This window comes from Paroedura picta, chromosome 4 (assembly GCF_049243985.1).
Source record: "Paroedura picta isolate Pp20150507F chromosome 4, Ppicta_v3.0, whole genome shotgun sequence".
Classification (NCBI taxonomy): Eukaryota; Metazoa; Chordata; class Lepidosauria; order Squamata; family Gekkonidae; genus Paroedura; species Paroedura picta.
In genome coordinates, this window is record NC_135372.1 from 114,998,322 (window position 1) to 115,016,719 (window position 18,398).

At 43.4% G+C, this 18,398-nt stretch overlaps 1 long non-coding RNA gene across 1 annotated transcript; it reads left to right on the forward strand.

Moving 5' to 3' along the window:
- The first annotated feature begins 9,159 nt into the window (after nt 1-9,159).
- LOC143836856 (uncharacterized) lies at nt 9,160-10,604 on the forward strand. The gene is made up of 2 exons (XR_013230787.1): nt 9,160-9,328; nt 9,871-10,604. It is a non-coding gene; the product is annotated as an uncharacterized LOC143836856 (long non-coding RNA).
- The last annotated feature ends 7,794 nt before the right edge of the window (nt 10,605-18,398 follow it).

An 18,398-nucleotide genomic window follows, 5' to 3' on the forward strand; every position in this document is an offset into this window, starting at 1 on the left:
CTACCTTGATGTTGCAGGCCAGCCCTCTGCCTCCCAGTGGTGCCTTAGAAACTGAATCTTCTAGAAGTTCTTATAGGCTGGCTGCCTGCATTGGACACAGTTGCCAACTCCAGGCGGGAAAGTTCCTGGAGGATTTGGGACTAAGTCTGGGGATGAAAGAGGGTTTTCTTTGGGGGAGGCAGTGAGCTGGTGCATTCAGTGTGGTTGCAGATGTCAAGAAATAAAATGCAATGGTTAGGGAGTGGGCCTATGAGGCTGAGGTAAAACAGTGAGGGAGAGGGCAGCAAAGGCAAACAAATAGGTGTGGTGATTTTTTCCCCCTCTTGCTTCCTCCGACCACAACTCAGTGAGGGTTGAGAAGTCACTATATTGGTGGAACTGAGCTGTCCCAACTAGCAACTGTGGGGAGGGTTGGTGAGAGCAGCCATGCTGAGCAGTGATTTGCTGATGAGGGGACAGGGCTGGCAGGGAAGAGAGAAGGAGGAGGATTAGGAGTCAACTGGGTTGTCTTACGCATGCAGCTCTGAGAGGCAATACCTCCTGGCCTTGGAAGCAAATGGCGCGAAGGCCAAAGGAGGCACCACTGTTGTGAGCTGGGAGGCAGAAGCTGGGATGGTGACCATCCTTCCCCCGCCCCCACAAACACACCTGTTCTCAGTCTGTGAAGGAAAAGAGGTCATGGGAAGACAAAAAGCACCCCTTGGGGGTTTCAGAAAGAGCCTATCAGGACTTACCCTCAGCCCCACTATTTCTGTGGGAAATATTGGAGGGATGAGTACTCAATGGGGAAGAGGGTCTGAGAGAATCATATTCAGACCCTCTCCCTCCTCCTGAGCCAGGACCATGATGTCTTGGTCACCCAGGACTAGTCTCACAGCCTGGACCACTTCACAGGGTTGTTGTTGGGGGGGGGAGTCTGGTGTGCCTCCTTATGATCCTCCGAGGTAGGGTGGATCATAGCCATGCTCAGCTGCTATGATTAAGTGTATGGGAAGGTGTTGAAAAACTACCTTATTCCCTTGCAAGGAAGATGACATCTCCTAAAAATGCTGTATTACAAAAAGGAACTGATTTGTATGGAAATGTAAGATCCCCCCCTTTATACTATCCCTTGGGAAAAACTAGTCTTGCATATGATTAAATACATGCATTGAGGCTTTTGTGGGCTCCCCAGTAAATCCATCGCTTTCACGCCTAAGAATAAATTGCTTTTGTTTATATTTTGAGTAAAAATAATATTGTTAATTGGGTTTCCCTTTGGTACCTGGCATTACATTTTATGATGCACATAGCCCATCCCCCAAAAGTGACATTTCTGTCAGATCTGGCCCTTGTAACAAATGAGTTTGACACCTCTGCCTAAAGGCATTTTGGATATTTTTAGGCATCTCATAACAATAATATGCAGCCTTTGCATGCTCCAGTGCAATAACAGGGTTGTGCTCCTTGCTTTTTAGTCTCCAGCTTGAGTTGAGCTGCCCTGTTTTACACATACCTACCCATTCATCAAAGGCTTCTTGTTTTTTTTTTCGATTTCTGCTCCTCATTTGAAATTCCAGCTTCCTTGATGTGTACCAGGGTTTGCGTGTGCTTGACCTTTCACAATCCCATGGAGCCACCTGAAGATCTTTGCCCAGTTTTTTCATACCACAAAGAAGTCATTGGCATTATGTGCATTTGTGCATTATGCCTTAACATTAACTGTGTTTTGCAAAAACAAGGAATTCTACATTTCCCAGCTGAACACGCCACTAGATGTAGGAGAACCTGTGTGGTATTGTGGTCAGAGTGTTGGACTCTAATCTGGGTGACTGCAAATCCTTACTGTGTGACATGTGGCCTTGGCCACAGTTAGTACTTGGATGGGAGGCCGAAGACAAGGAAGACTGGAGTTGCTATGCAGAGAAAGGCAATGGCAAGCCACCTCTGCTCATCTCTTGCCTTGAAAGAAGAGCTGGTTTTTGTACCTCACTTTTTACTTCACAAGGGAGTCTCAAAATGGCTTACAGTCCCCTGTCCTTTCTCTCCCCGCAACAGACACCCTGTAAGCAGGAGTGATTTAAAGAACTGTGGGGCCCTAGCAGAATACAATTGTGGTGGGAGCAGCCACATAGGGGGTGGAGGGGTCCACTAAGAAGCCACTCTGAGTGTCCTAAAAGAGGAGAAAGCGGGGAAGAGAGAGGCTACCGCCCTGATCCATGGGGGAAGGCACCGTGTGGGGCCCATAGCACATGCTACATGTGCTACATGGATAAACCAGCTCTGCCTGTGAGGTAGGTGAGGCTGAGAGAGCTCTGAGAGAACTGTGACTGGCCCAAGGTCACCCAGCTGGCTGCATGTGAAGGAGTAGGGAATCAAACCCAGTTCCGCAGATTAGAAGCTGCCACTCTTAACCAAAATACTACACTGGCTCTTTTTCTTGGGGTCACCATGAGTTGATTGTGACTTGACAACATACAGTTGTAATTATTATGCTACTTTGTGGTGAAAATACTTGGGGCCCATCACTCTCTCAACCAAACCCACCTTTCACCATGATGCAAGGCAAAATGTGGCAGAACCTTGTACACTCTCCTGAGCTCTTTGGAAGAAGGCTGTACTAGACAGATAATTCTACTCTCATATTCTTCCCCATCCCTTTAACATGTCAAAAAATCTGTACTGTTGTAGTTTTGATTTGGATGTGCAAAATGCATTGACATAGCTCAGGATAAAAAAAATACTTTGGCAGTGCATTGTTAAATTCAGGTCAGTTCGCTATTTATAGGCTATGAATTAGGGCATATTAGGGATACATTTCTCTTTTGCTATTCTGGTCCCAGCCAAAGTAATCTTAAAAATTCTGTTCACAATAGTGCCCCTTCCTGATCTGCTCAACTGCTTACTAAGTGTCCCAGTCTATAATCATGCCAATCAGAAGCATTGTTATAGCTGGACGCTGGGTCTTCACCACTTGCAAGAAGTCAATGCAAGGGCTATTTTAGAATATGTAGGGGAAGGGAATTTAGAAGAAGTATGGTTCTTCCCCTAACGTAAAGAATAATGCAGCATCGGTTCAGGCAAGTTCAGAGTATAAGTGAGTGTGCTCCAACACATATCATGGGTACCCTGAGACATGTCATGTATTATGGGAGCCATGGCCACCACATTGGCATTCTTAAATAATCAAAAACTTCTTGCACAACTTTTTGCCTCCCCAGGAGGAGATACGAATCCAATTCTTATGTGATTTCCTCCCCCTTCAGATCTAAATGTGTAGTTTTCCAGTGAGGAATCTGTAACTTTGAATTTTGTTTTCTGTTTTTGGGTCATCAGTGTCACCTGTTCACCCTGCCCCTCCCCCAGTGATCCACTAATTTTTTAAGCATAATGTTTTTTATTTATTTTATTAATTAGACGTTTATCCTACCACTCCCAGGCAAGCTGGCTTGTGGCAGCTCACAATATATAAATATAAAAATACAGTAAAATAGATTGCATTATAGCAATATTTTTTCATTATCATGATATGACAATGTTCTAATGTTGAGGCAAAATGGGCAGTGAGGCTTCACATGCCCTTCTTTGTGCCATGGCCTATCTGTGGAGTTCCTTTCCTTTTAATTATTTATTTTGGTGGGCAGGTTTTATTACACAATGACACATTTAACATGCCTCATAATTATTTGGTATATCCAGTTCCATGATTGCAAGCAGAATACTATGAAGATAGGTTGAGGGACTTGGGAATGTTCAGCCTGGAGAAAAGGAGGTTGAGAGGGGACATGATAGACCTCTTTAAGTATTTGAAAGGTTGACACTTGGAGGAGGGCAGGATGCTGTTTCTGTTGGCTGCAGAGGAGAGGACACACAGTAATGGGTTTAAACTTCAAGTACAACGATATAGGCTAGATATCGGGGGTGGGGAATTTCACAGTCAGAGTAATTCAGCAGTGGAATAGGCTGCCTAAGGAGGTGGTGAGCTCCCCCTCACTGGCAGTCTTCAAGCAAAGGTTGGATACACACTTTTCTCGGATGCTTTAAGATGCTTTGGGCTTATCCTGTGTTGAGCAGGGGGTTGGACTAGATGGCCTGTATGGCCCCTTCCAACTCTATGATTCTGTGATTCTATGATTCTACTTTTCATTAGGATTTTGTGAGACTTTGCTGGCTATTTCCATAGCTGGAAACTAGTGATGTCCATTCAGTTTGGTTTAGCACACAGATGCAAAAAACTCTTATCAATATTTTTTGGTATTTTCTAAGCTAAATACAGATTAGAGAATCTGCTTTGGCTATTGGTATAGCTGACCTGAATAAATCCCATTTTTTGTTTTTTGCACACCCCTCTTGGCACGTACGGAGGATCAGAGGACCTCTGAATTGACAGTAAACATGCTGCTCCCATCAATATACCCAGTTTTTTTGTTTTACACTATTATGATGTTATAACAATACTGCATATGCAAAAAGAAGAAGAAGGTTCTGTCACTAAGTACCTAACAACACATTTAGCCTGCTTCATAATTACTGAATAGCAGTGTTATGAACTGATATATCCAGTTTGATGATTACCAGCCATTTTCTTAGTTGGCAATTAAGGAGGAGCAAGGGACCTTTGAAACAGCATTCTGATGTTATAACATTACTAAAGGTAAAGGTAAAGGTATCCCCTGTGCAAGCACCGGGTCATGTCTGACCCTTGGGGTGACGCCCTCCAGCGTTTTCACGGCAGACTCAATATGGGGTGGTTTGCCAGTGCCTTCCCCAGTCATGACCGTTTAGCCCCCAGCAAGCTGGGTACTCATTTTATCGACCTCGGAAGGATGGAAGGCTGAGTCAACCTTGAGCCGGCTGCTGGGATCGAACTCCCAGCCTCATGAGCAGAGCTTTCAGACGGCTGCCTTACCACTCTGCGCCACAAGAGGCATTACTACATAGGCATAAAAGGGGGGGGAGGTTCTGTGGCTGATGAAAAATATGTTGATGACTGCACAGCCCCTTTTCAAAGGAAGTGCAGAACACTTGGGGAAGGTCAGATCTGAGTTCACGAAAAAATTTCCCGAGGGGTGCTGCAAAGTCAGCTGGGGATTCCATAGGCCGGAAAAAAGAGGTAACTCTGAGGAGGAGGTCTGTTTAGCTTAAATGCCAGGACTGGTGTGTTCTGTGCTGTGGTTTTATATATATATATATATATAATAATTCTATTGTAAATTATAAAAACTAATTTTAGTTATTTATAACTGTTCACTGTATTTCCATAACCATTATATTGTGGTTTTATTATTGTCCAGCTTCATTTGCTGCCTTGCATATCTTTCAAAAGGCAGCATGTGTCAGAGGAAGTGCTCTCTGGTCCATGAAAGCTTATGATGGAGTGAAATTGCATTCATCTTAAAGCATTATGATTTATATATCTGCTGCATCTTGATGATGCATCTTTAGAACAGGGGAATTGCAACCTCAATAGCATGATCTACCTTTTTAAAAAATTAGAGCCCAGGGCTGTTTTAAAAATTACAACATAAGACGGTGTGATCAGGATGATTTTCAGAACCTAAGGAAGAACCAATTTGGGTTAAGTTATCCTGATTATTCAATCTCACTTTAAAATACCTAATCAGAGGCTGCCATGATCCAGCTAGCCCAGGTGAGCCCAATCTTGTCAGATCTCAGGCACCAAGTATGGTCAGCCCCGGTTAGCAACTGGATGGGAGGCTACCAAGGGAGTCCAGGGTTGCTACAAAGAAGCAGACAACAGTGAATCAACTTGGCTGTCATCTTGAAAACCACATCATAAGTCATCTGCCACAAACAAGGAAGGACCTGAAAGTTCACTCTGCAAAGAAAAGACACCCCAGCACCACAGCAACTGCTCCACTGCCATTTGGTGTGGCTGATAGACAGGTAAATAGACCAAGTATTTGATTCACAGGCGATTGCGACCATTGAAAAAGGTATGCTTGGGTGTTAACTGCATTTCCCACAAAGTGAGTGGCATCTTCTCTCTCAGTGCTGCAAGACTGCTCCTGCGTCTGTAAGAGCTCAGATACATGTTACATTGCTTAGGGATCTATCTACATATATGCCTGCATATATGCTCCTTCCCGTTAAAAGAGGGATGCCGCTTTCTGAACTTGGGGAGGGAACATACACTGACTTCAGCCATAGGCACCATTCTGACAAGACAGTGGTTGCACACATGTGGAGGGCAGGGCCAGCATGCTTGCGCCCATGCTCCTTCTCCACACATTCAGTCAATGCACGAAGAGGGCTCCTGAGTCAGGGCACTGGTTTATCAAGCTCAGCGTTGTCTAGTCTGGCCGTAACACTCCATGGTTTCAGATGGGGGCCTTTCACGTCACTTGCCACGTGATCTTCTCAACTGGAGGTGCCGGGGATGGAACCTGGGACTTTCTGCCTGCAAAGTAGATGTTCTACCATTGAGCACTACCCCTTGGGCGAAGCTTCATCTGCTGGAATGCAGATGCTCTGGCTGAACTGCCTTGCTCCCTGAGGTTGCCTGTGAGACCGGAACTTTTTGCCATGTCTTCATTCCCCATAAAGTAATCAGCAGACATGGAAATGGGGCATCTCAAAGCATCTCATATTGTAAGACTGCATTTCTTTAGAACATGTTGCTTTAGAGCAGGGGTAGTCAAACTGCAGCCCTCCAGATTTCCATGGACTACAATTCACATGAGCCCCTGCCAGCAAATGCTGGCAGGGGCTCATGGGAATTGTAGTCCATGGACATCTGGAGGGCTGCAATTTGACTACCCCTGCTTTAGAGCATGTTGTACAGCCCCTCCAATTAGCCCTGGTCTGTGCGTACATCCCCCTCCTCAATGTTTTACACGGAAGCAAATGCCACCAAAAGCTCTGAGGCTTATTTTTGCATCACCATGTTCCAGGTGTAGAGCCTGTAGTCAGACAAGTCTACCGTCTGGGAAGCAGCATGACATGCTACTGTGCTAAACCCCATCATTCGCACTCATTTGACTAATAGCACAGAGAACAATTAAAAAGCACAGTCGGAGATCTCGCTAATTGGGTTTGGATTACGGAGAGTTAATTAATTATATTGTGAAATTAAGGTAAATGTCATGCAGGATTTAACAACACGCATTGCTGGCTCCACTGGCAAGAAGGAAACCGTTTAAATCACAGCACACTGAATTATTGGCTTCCTCATTACTCATTTTACTGCTGCTCCTAAACAAACAGGAACACCCTTATTAGAATCCGATGCTACCCTGTTCCAAGTGATTCTTCAGCGGGATGAAGAAGAAAAAGGGGGGAGGGATGGTTCATGAATGAGGCTCGTTGGGGATAGAGAAAGCCACTGAGTCCCTGAAGATATCGGAGATTCCTCCAGCCTTGAAGATCTTGTAGGCTTATCATTGGCAGAATTGCTTGGACCTGAGGCCAATTCATAAGGAGCATGACTGAGATCGAGCAGGTCCCCACCTCCATGTTTTAACGTTTTAAGGTTTAGGCCAGTTTGGTGTAGTGGTTAGGAGTGTGGACTTCTAATCTGGCATGCCAGGTTCGATTCTGCACTCCCCCACATGCAGCCAGCTGGGTGACTTTAGACTCGCCACGGCACTGAGAAAACCGAGCAGTAAAATCAGGGCTCTCTCAGCCTCACCCACCCCACAGAGTGTTTGTTGTGGGGAGAGGAAAAGGAAGGCAACTGTAAGCCGCTTTGAGCCTCCTTCAGGTAGAGAAAAATGGCTTATAAGAACCAACTCTTCTTCTTCTTCTTCTTCTTCTTCTTCTTCTTCTTCTTCTTCTTCTTCTTCTTCTTCTTCTTCCTTTAAGCATTCATCCCATGCCGCTCAAGCCCTTCAACAACTTCACTGCAGAGGAGGAAGGAGAGGATAGATTTTATTTCAGATTTTTCTTACTATTTCTGGAATGCCTCAGATCACAATAGGTGACTAGTTTCCAAAGTTTGGACTAAGCAGAATCAGGGAAGAAGCAGCATCTATCCCAGTTCCCAACGCATGTGTGACTAGTGACAGCAAAAGTTTATCTCCCCTGTGCCATTTTCGGAGGAGGGCTCCAGGCTCTTCTCCTGCAACCAGGAGGCTGTTACTGTGTGGCAAAGTATCTTCTTAGCATACAGAAGGTACCATGCTGAGCTCTGAACATCTCCTGTTGAAAGGATCTCAGATACCAGGACTGGGAAACTTCTCTGATGCCAACAGAACTGCTGAGATAAACAAATAGGCAAGACCAGTAGTTTGACATACTCTAAGGCTTTTAGCAAACCACTGTTTTGACAAGTGCTGTTTTTTCTTTTATGGATGCCAATTGTTGGGAGACAATCTCCTGGTAACCCTTTTCATGAGAGGTTGAAGCAGGCAACCCTCCCAGCTGAGGGGAGAAGACGTACGTGTGTGTGTGTGTGTGTGTGTGTGTGTGTGTGTGTGTGTAGGAAAAAGTTTGAGACCCAACAAAAGTTTATTCATGTAAATGTTCATGTGCATGCACATTTCTTCAGATGCAATAAAAACTTTGTTGGCCTTAAAGGTGCCACTGGACTCAAACTTTGTTCTGCTGCTCTAGATCAGGAGTGGGCTGGCAGGAGCTCATGGGAATTGTAGTCCATGGACATCTGGAGGGCCACAGTTTGCACACCCCTGATCTAGATCAGCATGGATCTTTAAACCATCTGAATCTGTGTGTGTGTGTGTGTGTGTGTGTGTGTGTGTGAAAAAAACAGCCAGGTGGAATTTGAAAGTTAATAAGTTTCAATATTTTTTGTTATATCAAGATATTTTTTAAAAGCAATTCCTTTGTAAATTGTAATGCTAAGGCAGTGGTTTAAACTATCAAATGTTCACGGAACCTTTTGTGTACAGGTATGATGGCCAAGGCAGTCAAAACACAAGAGCTGCATATGACTGGATAGACTCTAGGCTCAGCCTGTGAAACACTTCCTTGCCCTAAAACATTTGAATAAACCATTAAGATTCTGAGTAGCAGAACAAGTGACTGTTCCTTCATTCCAGTTGGTTCTATGAAACATATTGGATTTTTACCTTGTGGACTCTAGTATCTCAAGGCCTGAAAGAAGAAATTGATTGGCTGTCGGCCAATCTGAGTTGTCTGAGAGTTGGTTTTTGTATATTTAATTGGCTTTTTTGCTGTGAGGTTTACTTTAAGAGCTTGTTAAAGACTCATGGTGGGAGGATTTGTTTAACTGCTACTTCCAGGTGTGAGCTATGCAATTTGGGATATAGTGAGTGCATTTATCTGAACATTGACTGCATTTTAGCTATGTGGAATTGGTTGGGCGATCTACTCACACAGGGACGTTGGTGTTGATGTTTTGGAACAGGTAAGATTAGATTTATTTGTGTATGCAAACGTATATATTTTTGAAAATGTAATTTTATTTTTGTTATATTCAAGTGTGAATGAAATTACTGGTGTTTTATTATATCGCATTCATAATACATTCCAAGTGTGTATGTGTATTTTATATGTTATATGGTTAATATGTATATATATATATGTTAATAATTGTATGGTTATGTCTTGTTTTTTGCACATTTTTAATTGGGCTTTGTGGTTGATTATGGTTTTTCACTGTGTGGGTGGGATGTGACTATTAACTATGATTAATTGTGTTTATAGTGTAAGCCACTGACAAAAGTTGTTTTCTGAAAAACATATGGCGTTTTGTTTTGTATCATTGTATATGGGCATTTTTAGTCTGTTTTTAAAAAAAAATTGAGTGCTTGCTATATTAATTATCTGAATAGTGCTGTGTGTGCACGCAACTGAATTGGTCATTATTGTATATTGCATCATACATTTTTCTGTTTTCACATTTTGTTTTATCCTTTTTTGGCTGAGTATTTCTCCATTCTCTTGCAGTAATAAAATACAAGCACCACAGCAGAGCGCCAGTTTTAAAGTTACCAAACACTGGTATTTGGACTTGACAGTACAACCTACATACAAAAAAAAAACAACCCATCATCAACCACAATTATTGCTAGAGTTAGAACTGGAGGAACCTTGACTCATATCTTATGGACTTGTCCTAGCATTGCAGCATTCTGGCAAGAGGTGGAGAAACAGATTAGTTTTGTCTGGGATTCATCTTTTCTCAGCTATCAACCTATTTTTCAGCCACATAGTTTAGTCCAGAACCTTTGGGTTTTTATAAGCTGCTGTTATTTCCAAACATGTTATCCTGCAACACAGGAGAGCTATAACTCTGCCCACATATAGAAACTTAGAGAGAAGAAATGCTGGATCCAAGAAAAAATAGCATTTAATAGACAGAATGCAGGCAGGGAATAGAATGATGGCAGAGCTGAATTTTTAGAGCTCTGTGAAATATAATATAAAGCTTATTTCATCTGCTTGGATAAGGTTCATCCCCCCCCCCCCACACACACACACACTTGCTTTTCCTTGTTTCATTTATTGATTTTTTTTCTTTCATTTTTCTCCTCCCCATTGTTACTCAAATAGGTCTAGCAGTATTCGTTTGGGAACTTAACTAAGGAGTTGTAGCAAGAGGGGCTAACTCAGGATCCCCACCAATGTTTACAGGGAATGTTCCCTTAGAGAAATTCAAAATAAACCAATCAGATGTTAAACTGGAAAAGCTTTTATTAAGGGGTACTTCATACGCACATAAACACTGTGAAACACACACACACAAGACTAAGAAAATAAGGATGGAAAGGGAGAGAGGATTTTTGGACAAGGCAATATTTACCAATCCAAGACCCATTATATATGGCTGCCACTACGGCGGGTGCGGGTCACATGGAAGATGCGGAGGAGGAAGCTGTGCGGCAAGCCATGTACGAATGGCATGGTGGCAACGCCCAGAGCAGCCAGCGGCGACGGCTGAAGAAACGGCAATGTGGAGCAAACGGGACGGGAGCGCAGTCAAGCAGGCTGCTGTGCCGGAAGTGCCCGACAGCCAAGCGACCGAGGGTGCGCACATGCGCAGACAACACATATGGCAGGTTCGGTTTTTCCAGGCCGCTGGAAACAGAAGGGGGGGGGGTGAGCCAGCAGACACAGAGGGCAAGGGAGGGCACAGCAGCCCGCAGCAGTTGAGGGGCTGGAGACAGCAGGATGGAGCACAGGGCAGCCACAATAGCAGTGGCCCTCCCCGATTATGCACACTCTCTCTCCGCCGCTGCATCTGGTTGCGCCTTGGCCGGGTGGCAGGCTTCACTTTCTTCCATGTTTCCCTAACGCAGGTTTTTCGGCAGCCTGCGTCAAATCTGCACTCGGCCTCTGCTGGCGGTGTGCATTATCAGGGATTTCTGCCGTCATTGTTCCAGCTCTGAGGCGGACCTTCTCCTCTGTGTATAATGGGTTTAAGTGAGAAGTCCATGAATTCAGCAGCAATATGACCAGCATTTCATGGAAGCAGGGAGACAATGCATTGGGGGTATGTAAGGATCCAAGAATGCAGACACGGCTCTTGTGGCTGGGTGTTCTTGATATAGGGGGAAGGGGCTGATGTGTCTGCCCCTCCCCCCATGACTTGATGGGATTCTGGGAGCTGGACAATGATCTGGGAGAAAATTGATGGGTTCTCAGAAGATGGACAGTGCTTTACCTGAGGTGAACTATAAGTGTAAAATAAGTATAAAATGGTTCTTGATGATTTTTAATTACTTAAAGGGAAAGCTACCAAGATATAGTAGCTTGGGGAAGGTGTTAAGTATTGCTATATTAAGGTGAACAGATGCTGGGGAAATGAGACTAGGAAACTGAGGAGGTCAGTTGCAAGTTCCTGGGAAATCTATTGTCCTAAATTATGTATCATCCTGGAGTGGAAGAAGGTCACCTGCAGGTCAGCCTTTCCTTCTCACGTGATCTAAACTATATGTCCAGACTTGTCCTGGAGACTGATATCTATATCTATGTTATGTTGGGCCAGACGGTGTCTTTGCACTTATGATTTGGGTTTAAACTACAAGTACAACGATGTAGGCTAGATATCAGGGGGAAAAATTTCACAGTCAGAGTAGTTCAGCAGTGGAATAGGCTGCCTAAGGAGGTGGTGAGCTCCCCCTCACTGGCAGTCTTCAAGCAAAGGTTGGATACACACTTTTCTTGGATGCTTTAGGATGCTTAGGGCTGATCCTGCGTTGAGCAGGGGGTTGGACTAGATGGCCTGTATGGCCCCTTCCAACTCTATGATTCTATGATTCTATGATTCTATGATTCTATGATCTCTGACTGACATTTATGTTAGTGTCATATTCAGCCATGCAGGGTAATGCATTTAATATTTGAAAGAATATTATAGAAAGGATACTTACAGCTTTCTAGCTATAAGCTGCCCCTCAATGAGAGGCTCCTCCCTCTAGGTTAATGCTAGGGAAGAGGGTGAGCTGATGGAAGGGAAAAGTTGTTTGACAATGTTATTTGTTATATATTTTAAAGCAACAGCAATAAACTTTTAAAACAGGATGGCAGCTTAATTGAGATATAAGTATGCCTCATGGTCTTCACCTGGGCTCTGCTTGTACATCTTTAACTGCTCCTGCGGAGCGGATTAAATAAAGGGGTAAGGGCTGTCTGGGAGGAATTAGGGGGGCCCGGTCCAGGATAAAAACTTGGAGGGCCCAATCAGGAGCCGTGAAGCAGCTCCCGATTGGGCCCTCTGAGTATCCATCCAGGGCCGAGCACCAATGGGGAGCCGCACAAAGCACGGCTCCCCATTGGCTGCTTCACCCGGCTGGGGACTCACCGCACAGACTGAACTGGCAGCCCGCGCGGTGAGTCCTCTGCCCAGGGTGCTCCTCCTCCTGCTTCTCCCAGCCGCTGGAGTGGCCTTGCCGCGTCGTAGACAAGGCGAGGCTGCTGCTACGGCTGGGAGAAGCCCCAGCCATGCTCCGGGGTGGGGTGGGGGGCTCTCCAGCTTCTCCTGGCCGCAGGAGCGGTCTCGCCGCGTCATAGACGAGGTCACAGTTGCCTAGCACCCATTTTATCCCTGCATAAAATGGGCTTTAGTTCTAGTCTGCAGATAAAGGAACTATTACACACAGTGCTATTAATCTCCAGTGCTCCTTCATTGGGAAATCCAGTTTGTGGGATTTCTTATTCCTTGAGGAAGGAAGAAGTATTTAAAAGTATATCCATATACACAGAAAGGTCACTGAGTAACCAGAAAAGGGACAACCACTGTCTATTCAATTGCCCTTTCTTTCTTTTCTGACACACTTTCCACAGATTTCTTTCCTTAGTTCTTTCCCACTGTGCCTCTTTTTCCTCTCCAGAGCATCTAAGAAACGTGCAGGTGTATAATCTCTTCTTGACAGAGGGCTGTTTTGTCTCTCTTGTGATTGTGCTATTATCTTGACAATGATAGAATGAAAACAAAAACTCTCTTGAAAAGCTATATTCAAAATATTATGCAGAGAAGACCAACACGTTTTTGGGGGGAGATTCTAAGCTGGATATCACATAGCGATCAGGGTAGGAGGAAAAGGGAATTCTGATTCACATGGAATTAACAGAACAGTTGCTTTCAAATCTCAACTAGTGAAATAACCTCATGGAAATATCTCTGTATAGAAGGAATGAAAAGTCCCGTGTTCTGAAAGCCACATCCTGATGTCTTTCTCAACTCAAGATTTGTCCTATTATTGATCTTCAGTCTCTGTCCGAGAAGTATTTTCAGAGGCTTTCATTACCCCCCCCCTCAAATCTCCAGAGCTCAGGTATGAATTGGAAAGTATATTCATTAATGTTTACAATATGAAGGCCATGAAATGGCAACATGCCCAGTATTAGCTTACTGTCCATTTCGTAAAACCAACAGCAGAACTGTTGCCTGCTCATTACAAAAATATGTTCTGCCACTACAGTTACCCTGAATGCAGGCCCGCTAACAGTCCTTCAGCATTTTGTATTTACTGCATATTTGCCAATTTCCTTTTTAAAAAATCCTGTGTAGTCTTTGCTCCAGTAAAGAAGTCTATTACTTTCCTCCATTTCCTAACACCCATGGGTTAATTCAAAAAGCCTGCATAGTGCTGATAAAACTTTCATGATGCATTACACCAGAGATCACTTAGGGGCTGCTCAGTGAAGTTCATGGCTAACCTGCCTGTGTTCTGCCTGTGTTGAACAACCTGGGGCTGTTGATGAGCACCTGCTCCAGGATAGAATCCAACATAGATGCGTATGGTCTGTGGATGGATGGCACAGTTACGGGAGGATGGAATGTGCTTTAGGATAACACAGGGGTGTTTATGAGTTGGAGGACCACTGAATTCTAAAATCCATCTAGGAAGGAGAAGAAATAAGTACTTGCATATGGGCTAGGAACAGATCAGCTAGGGAGACCATAGAGTGCTGCCACTTGATTCAGCAGACAAAGGAGCCAAGATGGTTAAATTTTAATTCCACACCCAGATCTCCTAAAATCCTTATCCAAACACTTGAGCTGGTTGGCCGCTTCATATGGGAGCTCAGGTGATGAAGTGCTCCTCCATAGGACCACCATTTTCTGCAAGTAGCAAAAACCATCATGTTAAGGAAAAGCTTAGACCCAAAGCTTGGCTCTGCACCTAATTGTTCACATGCAGGGATTCGGGATTTGGGTATGAAGGAGAATTCTGCCTTGAGTCCCTTAGTTAAGTAGGAGTGGTATGACCCAGGAACAAGTGTAATATTGTTGGGAAGCAGCTAGAGTAGACATGGTGTTCCCCAATGAAATCTCATGACATTTTACTGCAGAACACAGCTCCCAAATTCTATTTGAGGCATGGCACTGGGTGAAAGTTGCCTTAACCTACCCCCAACCCCCTTGTTTTACCGGTCTAAATTTCCTCATCTTTTTTTCCCAGTGGTGTAAATAGCATCTTCAGGATGGGGAAATGGCACCCAGGGGAAAGGCTGAACTGCCCATCCTCTAAGCTGTGACTCCAATTTCATTTTCAGGTGTGTGTGTGTGTGTGTTACAACAGCTATTAAATACTCCTTGAAGATGTGGATTATGGATATGGGTCATGGATTTCTGGTAGCTTGACCGGCTGTGCCCTACAAACCTGGTTCTTGCCATGGGCTGAAATCCCCTGGAAGTCTCCATTACTGAGAGTTGCTCTTGGGTCTGTTGAATGATGCTGCAGAGTGAACATTTCTCTCCACTGTTTTGAAATTCAAGAGCATTTAAAATAGGAACAAAATGCCCAACAAGTGCTGCTTTTGCGTGCTCGCTTGATAGTCCTTGGTTACAAAGGCACAATTCTCCCAAATGCCCCATGCCCCTTTTAAATTCCCTATTATAAAACGGCGAGTGCATGCAAAATAATTATTAAGATCTATGAGAGGTGCAAAATTATCTGTTTAGCTGTAATTGCCCAAAAGGAGAGATCAGAGTTGCAAGTTGTTCTCCCAAATGAAATATTGCTCAGGCCACGGCGGGTCACCGAGGATCAGCTTTCAGATCAGACACTTTATTTCTACCCCTCAACTCTTCTTGACTCCCAACCACAATTTGATAAATCAGCATAATCCCTTGCACAGTAATTACTTTAGATAACGACTGTGGAGCATTTATTACGTTCCAGGCGCATTAGAGGCAAGGTTCCTCTTCCTCGGCAGCTTGTATCAGAGCAAATGATGTATTCTTAAAGTGTTGTGACTGTTTGGTCAATAGTAATGCTTACTTTCTATGTTCAAAGTACATTGTGCACATTGCACATCACCTTTTACAACAGTCCTGCAATGCAGGCCAATGTTTTAATCCCCATTGGTTAGGTGATATTGAGTCACTTGCCACGTTGTGAGTTTATACAGCTGAGATATGATCTGGCCCCTTGGCTTAGGTCTCAATTCCTTCTTTTACCCGCCATGCCACATCAGTTCCCAACTCAGCATGATTCTTACATTTTCCTTACTCCCATGCTAAAAAACACTGTGATCCTTTGTGTTTTGGTCTTGCAGCTATCCAAGCATGCATAAGCACATAAGTTGAACTTCCCCTGGAGCAGACTGAAGATCTGGCTTATCTAGTACCTTGTCCCCTATAGAGACTAGATAGTGACTTCTGCTGAGCTCACACATAATGCATCAATGAGAGCATTTTTCTATTATTTGTCCCCAGTATTCAGAGGTATACCGCCTCTGCACATGGACTATCTGTCTGTCTGTCTGTCTGTCTGTCTTCCACCTTCCACACTACATTTTACAGAATGACTATTTCTTAAATACATGAAACTGCTATTTTACAATACAAAAAGAGAAAAACAGAGCTTTTTCTGGACGACAACTTACAAGAAGAAAGGGTGGGGGGGGGAGACTGATAATACTGCATCATCATAATATCACATCACATACTATATACTACATTCTATGTGTGTTCCAAAAATATAAATTTACAGTTTACAATTTATAAACTGATTGTTTCTTTCCATCTCATTTTTACCGATCAATATAGTCTAAAATTGGACTCCATTCTCTTCTGAAGTCTGGTGCTAGTCTGTTGTGCATCAGATGTGTACGTTTTGCCCTTGCCACATATTTGGCCATTTTGTTTGACCACTTCATAAAATCTGGTGGACTTTCTTTTTTCAATCTTGATGCATATAGAATCCTTTCAGCTGTTACTATATTCTTGACAAGCTCACTATACATTCTAATATTATATGGCGCCATATTTAATAACATACATTTTGGATCTAATATAAATTTAATTTTCAATACCTTTTGCATCTTATCATGAATCACAATCCAATATTTCCTCTTTTTTGACAAATCCACTACTGGGTTATCATTGATATAAGTACTCAGCAAATAGTTGGGCAAACAGGCCTGGCATCTTTACAGGTATTCTCACATCTATGCCACCTTTCTAGATGGTGTGAGTGGAAGACAAAGCAGAAATGCCCCGGAAACCTGACTGTCCTCCACTAGCTTTGGTTCTCCCACCTGTTTCTTACTGCTACTTCCAATTAGCTGCATGGGCATAATACAATTCCTTTGACTGTAATTGCATTACAATTTTATTACCTGCAGAGTTTCCTTCCCTGTGTGTCTGCGCATGAGGCAATGCTTTTACTGCTTTTCAGGATGTAATTAATGGATGTTTCATTGCTTTACAGATGAATTTTAAAAATCTATGGGAGATAGTTGGGCTGTAAAAAAGCAGTGATGTTTAATTGGGGAAAGGCCTATAGGTCAGTGTGCAGAGAGGTTAAAAAAAGAGCCTTCCTGGGTTGAAATTCTGGGCTGTAGATTCTATCATCCATACAATCAATTCATCAGAAAGGACAGCAGAAACACTACAGCTGTCACTTGAATACATTCTCCCATTTGCTGAGGGCTGGTACCTTTATACTAATACTCATACTCGAGTCCAAAGTGTTTGTCACAATTAGTCCAAATAATTGGACAGACCCACCTCATTGATAAGGTGTTGCTTTGTTCTAATGTTTGTAATATATGAAATCAGGATGATAAACAGGCCCTGCATCATTTTGCCCCATAATGGTTTGCTCTGGTTACTGCTTGATTCAGACAGAAATTAGTTTAGGTGGAACTTTGGCTGTCCCTTTCTGGTCTCCAGGTTCTCTTTGTTGCATAAAGTGCCATCATGTCATGGATGAGTTATGGCAACCCTATAGGGTTTTCAAGGTGAGAGATGGACATAGATGCGTTGTCACTATCTGCCTCTGGTTTTGCTGTCTAGCCGCCAGTTTTTAAAAACAACTTAAAAAAAACCCACCATTGCCATGGCAGAGATAATGATTGAGGAAAGGGTAAAAAAGGGTGGGTTAAGATAAATTATCTTAATGACTCTTTAGCCAATTCCTCCCTGGAATCCAACAACCCAGATATTTTCTCTTCCTTGGGAATTTGGAGTCTAGATCTAGCCAATTCCACTGTGATCACAGAGAAATACATGAAGGGAGGTGCTGTGAAATTTGAGAATTCCACTATAGAGATGTTCAGAGGCAGGCAATGACTTTCTAGACCTTCCTGTTCTGAACCTCTGTCCATTATTTTTGACAGTTCTTGGAGAACAAGTGACGTACAAATGTTATCCCCATCTTCAAGTGGTGGCAGATGTTATCCCCATCTTCAAGAGGGGGGGGGAAGAGGATTTGGGAAATACTGACCCATCAACTTGATGTCTATTTGTGGGAAATGTTAGAACAAATCATCAAACAGTTGGTCCTTGAGCAGCTGTAGCAGATGGCTGTAATTACAGAGTCAGCATGGGCTTTTCAAGAACAAGTCATGTCAGACTAACCTTATCTCTTTTTTTTGGAGAAAGTTACTACCTTGCTGGATCATGAGAATGTTGTGGACACAGTTAATCTCAATTTCAGTAAAGCTTTTGATAAGGTTCTATGTGATATTCTTGTTGACAGGTTGGTAAAATGTGGTATTGATCCTGTTATTAAGTAAAT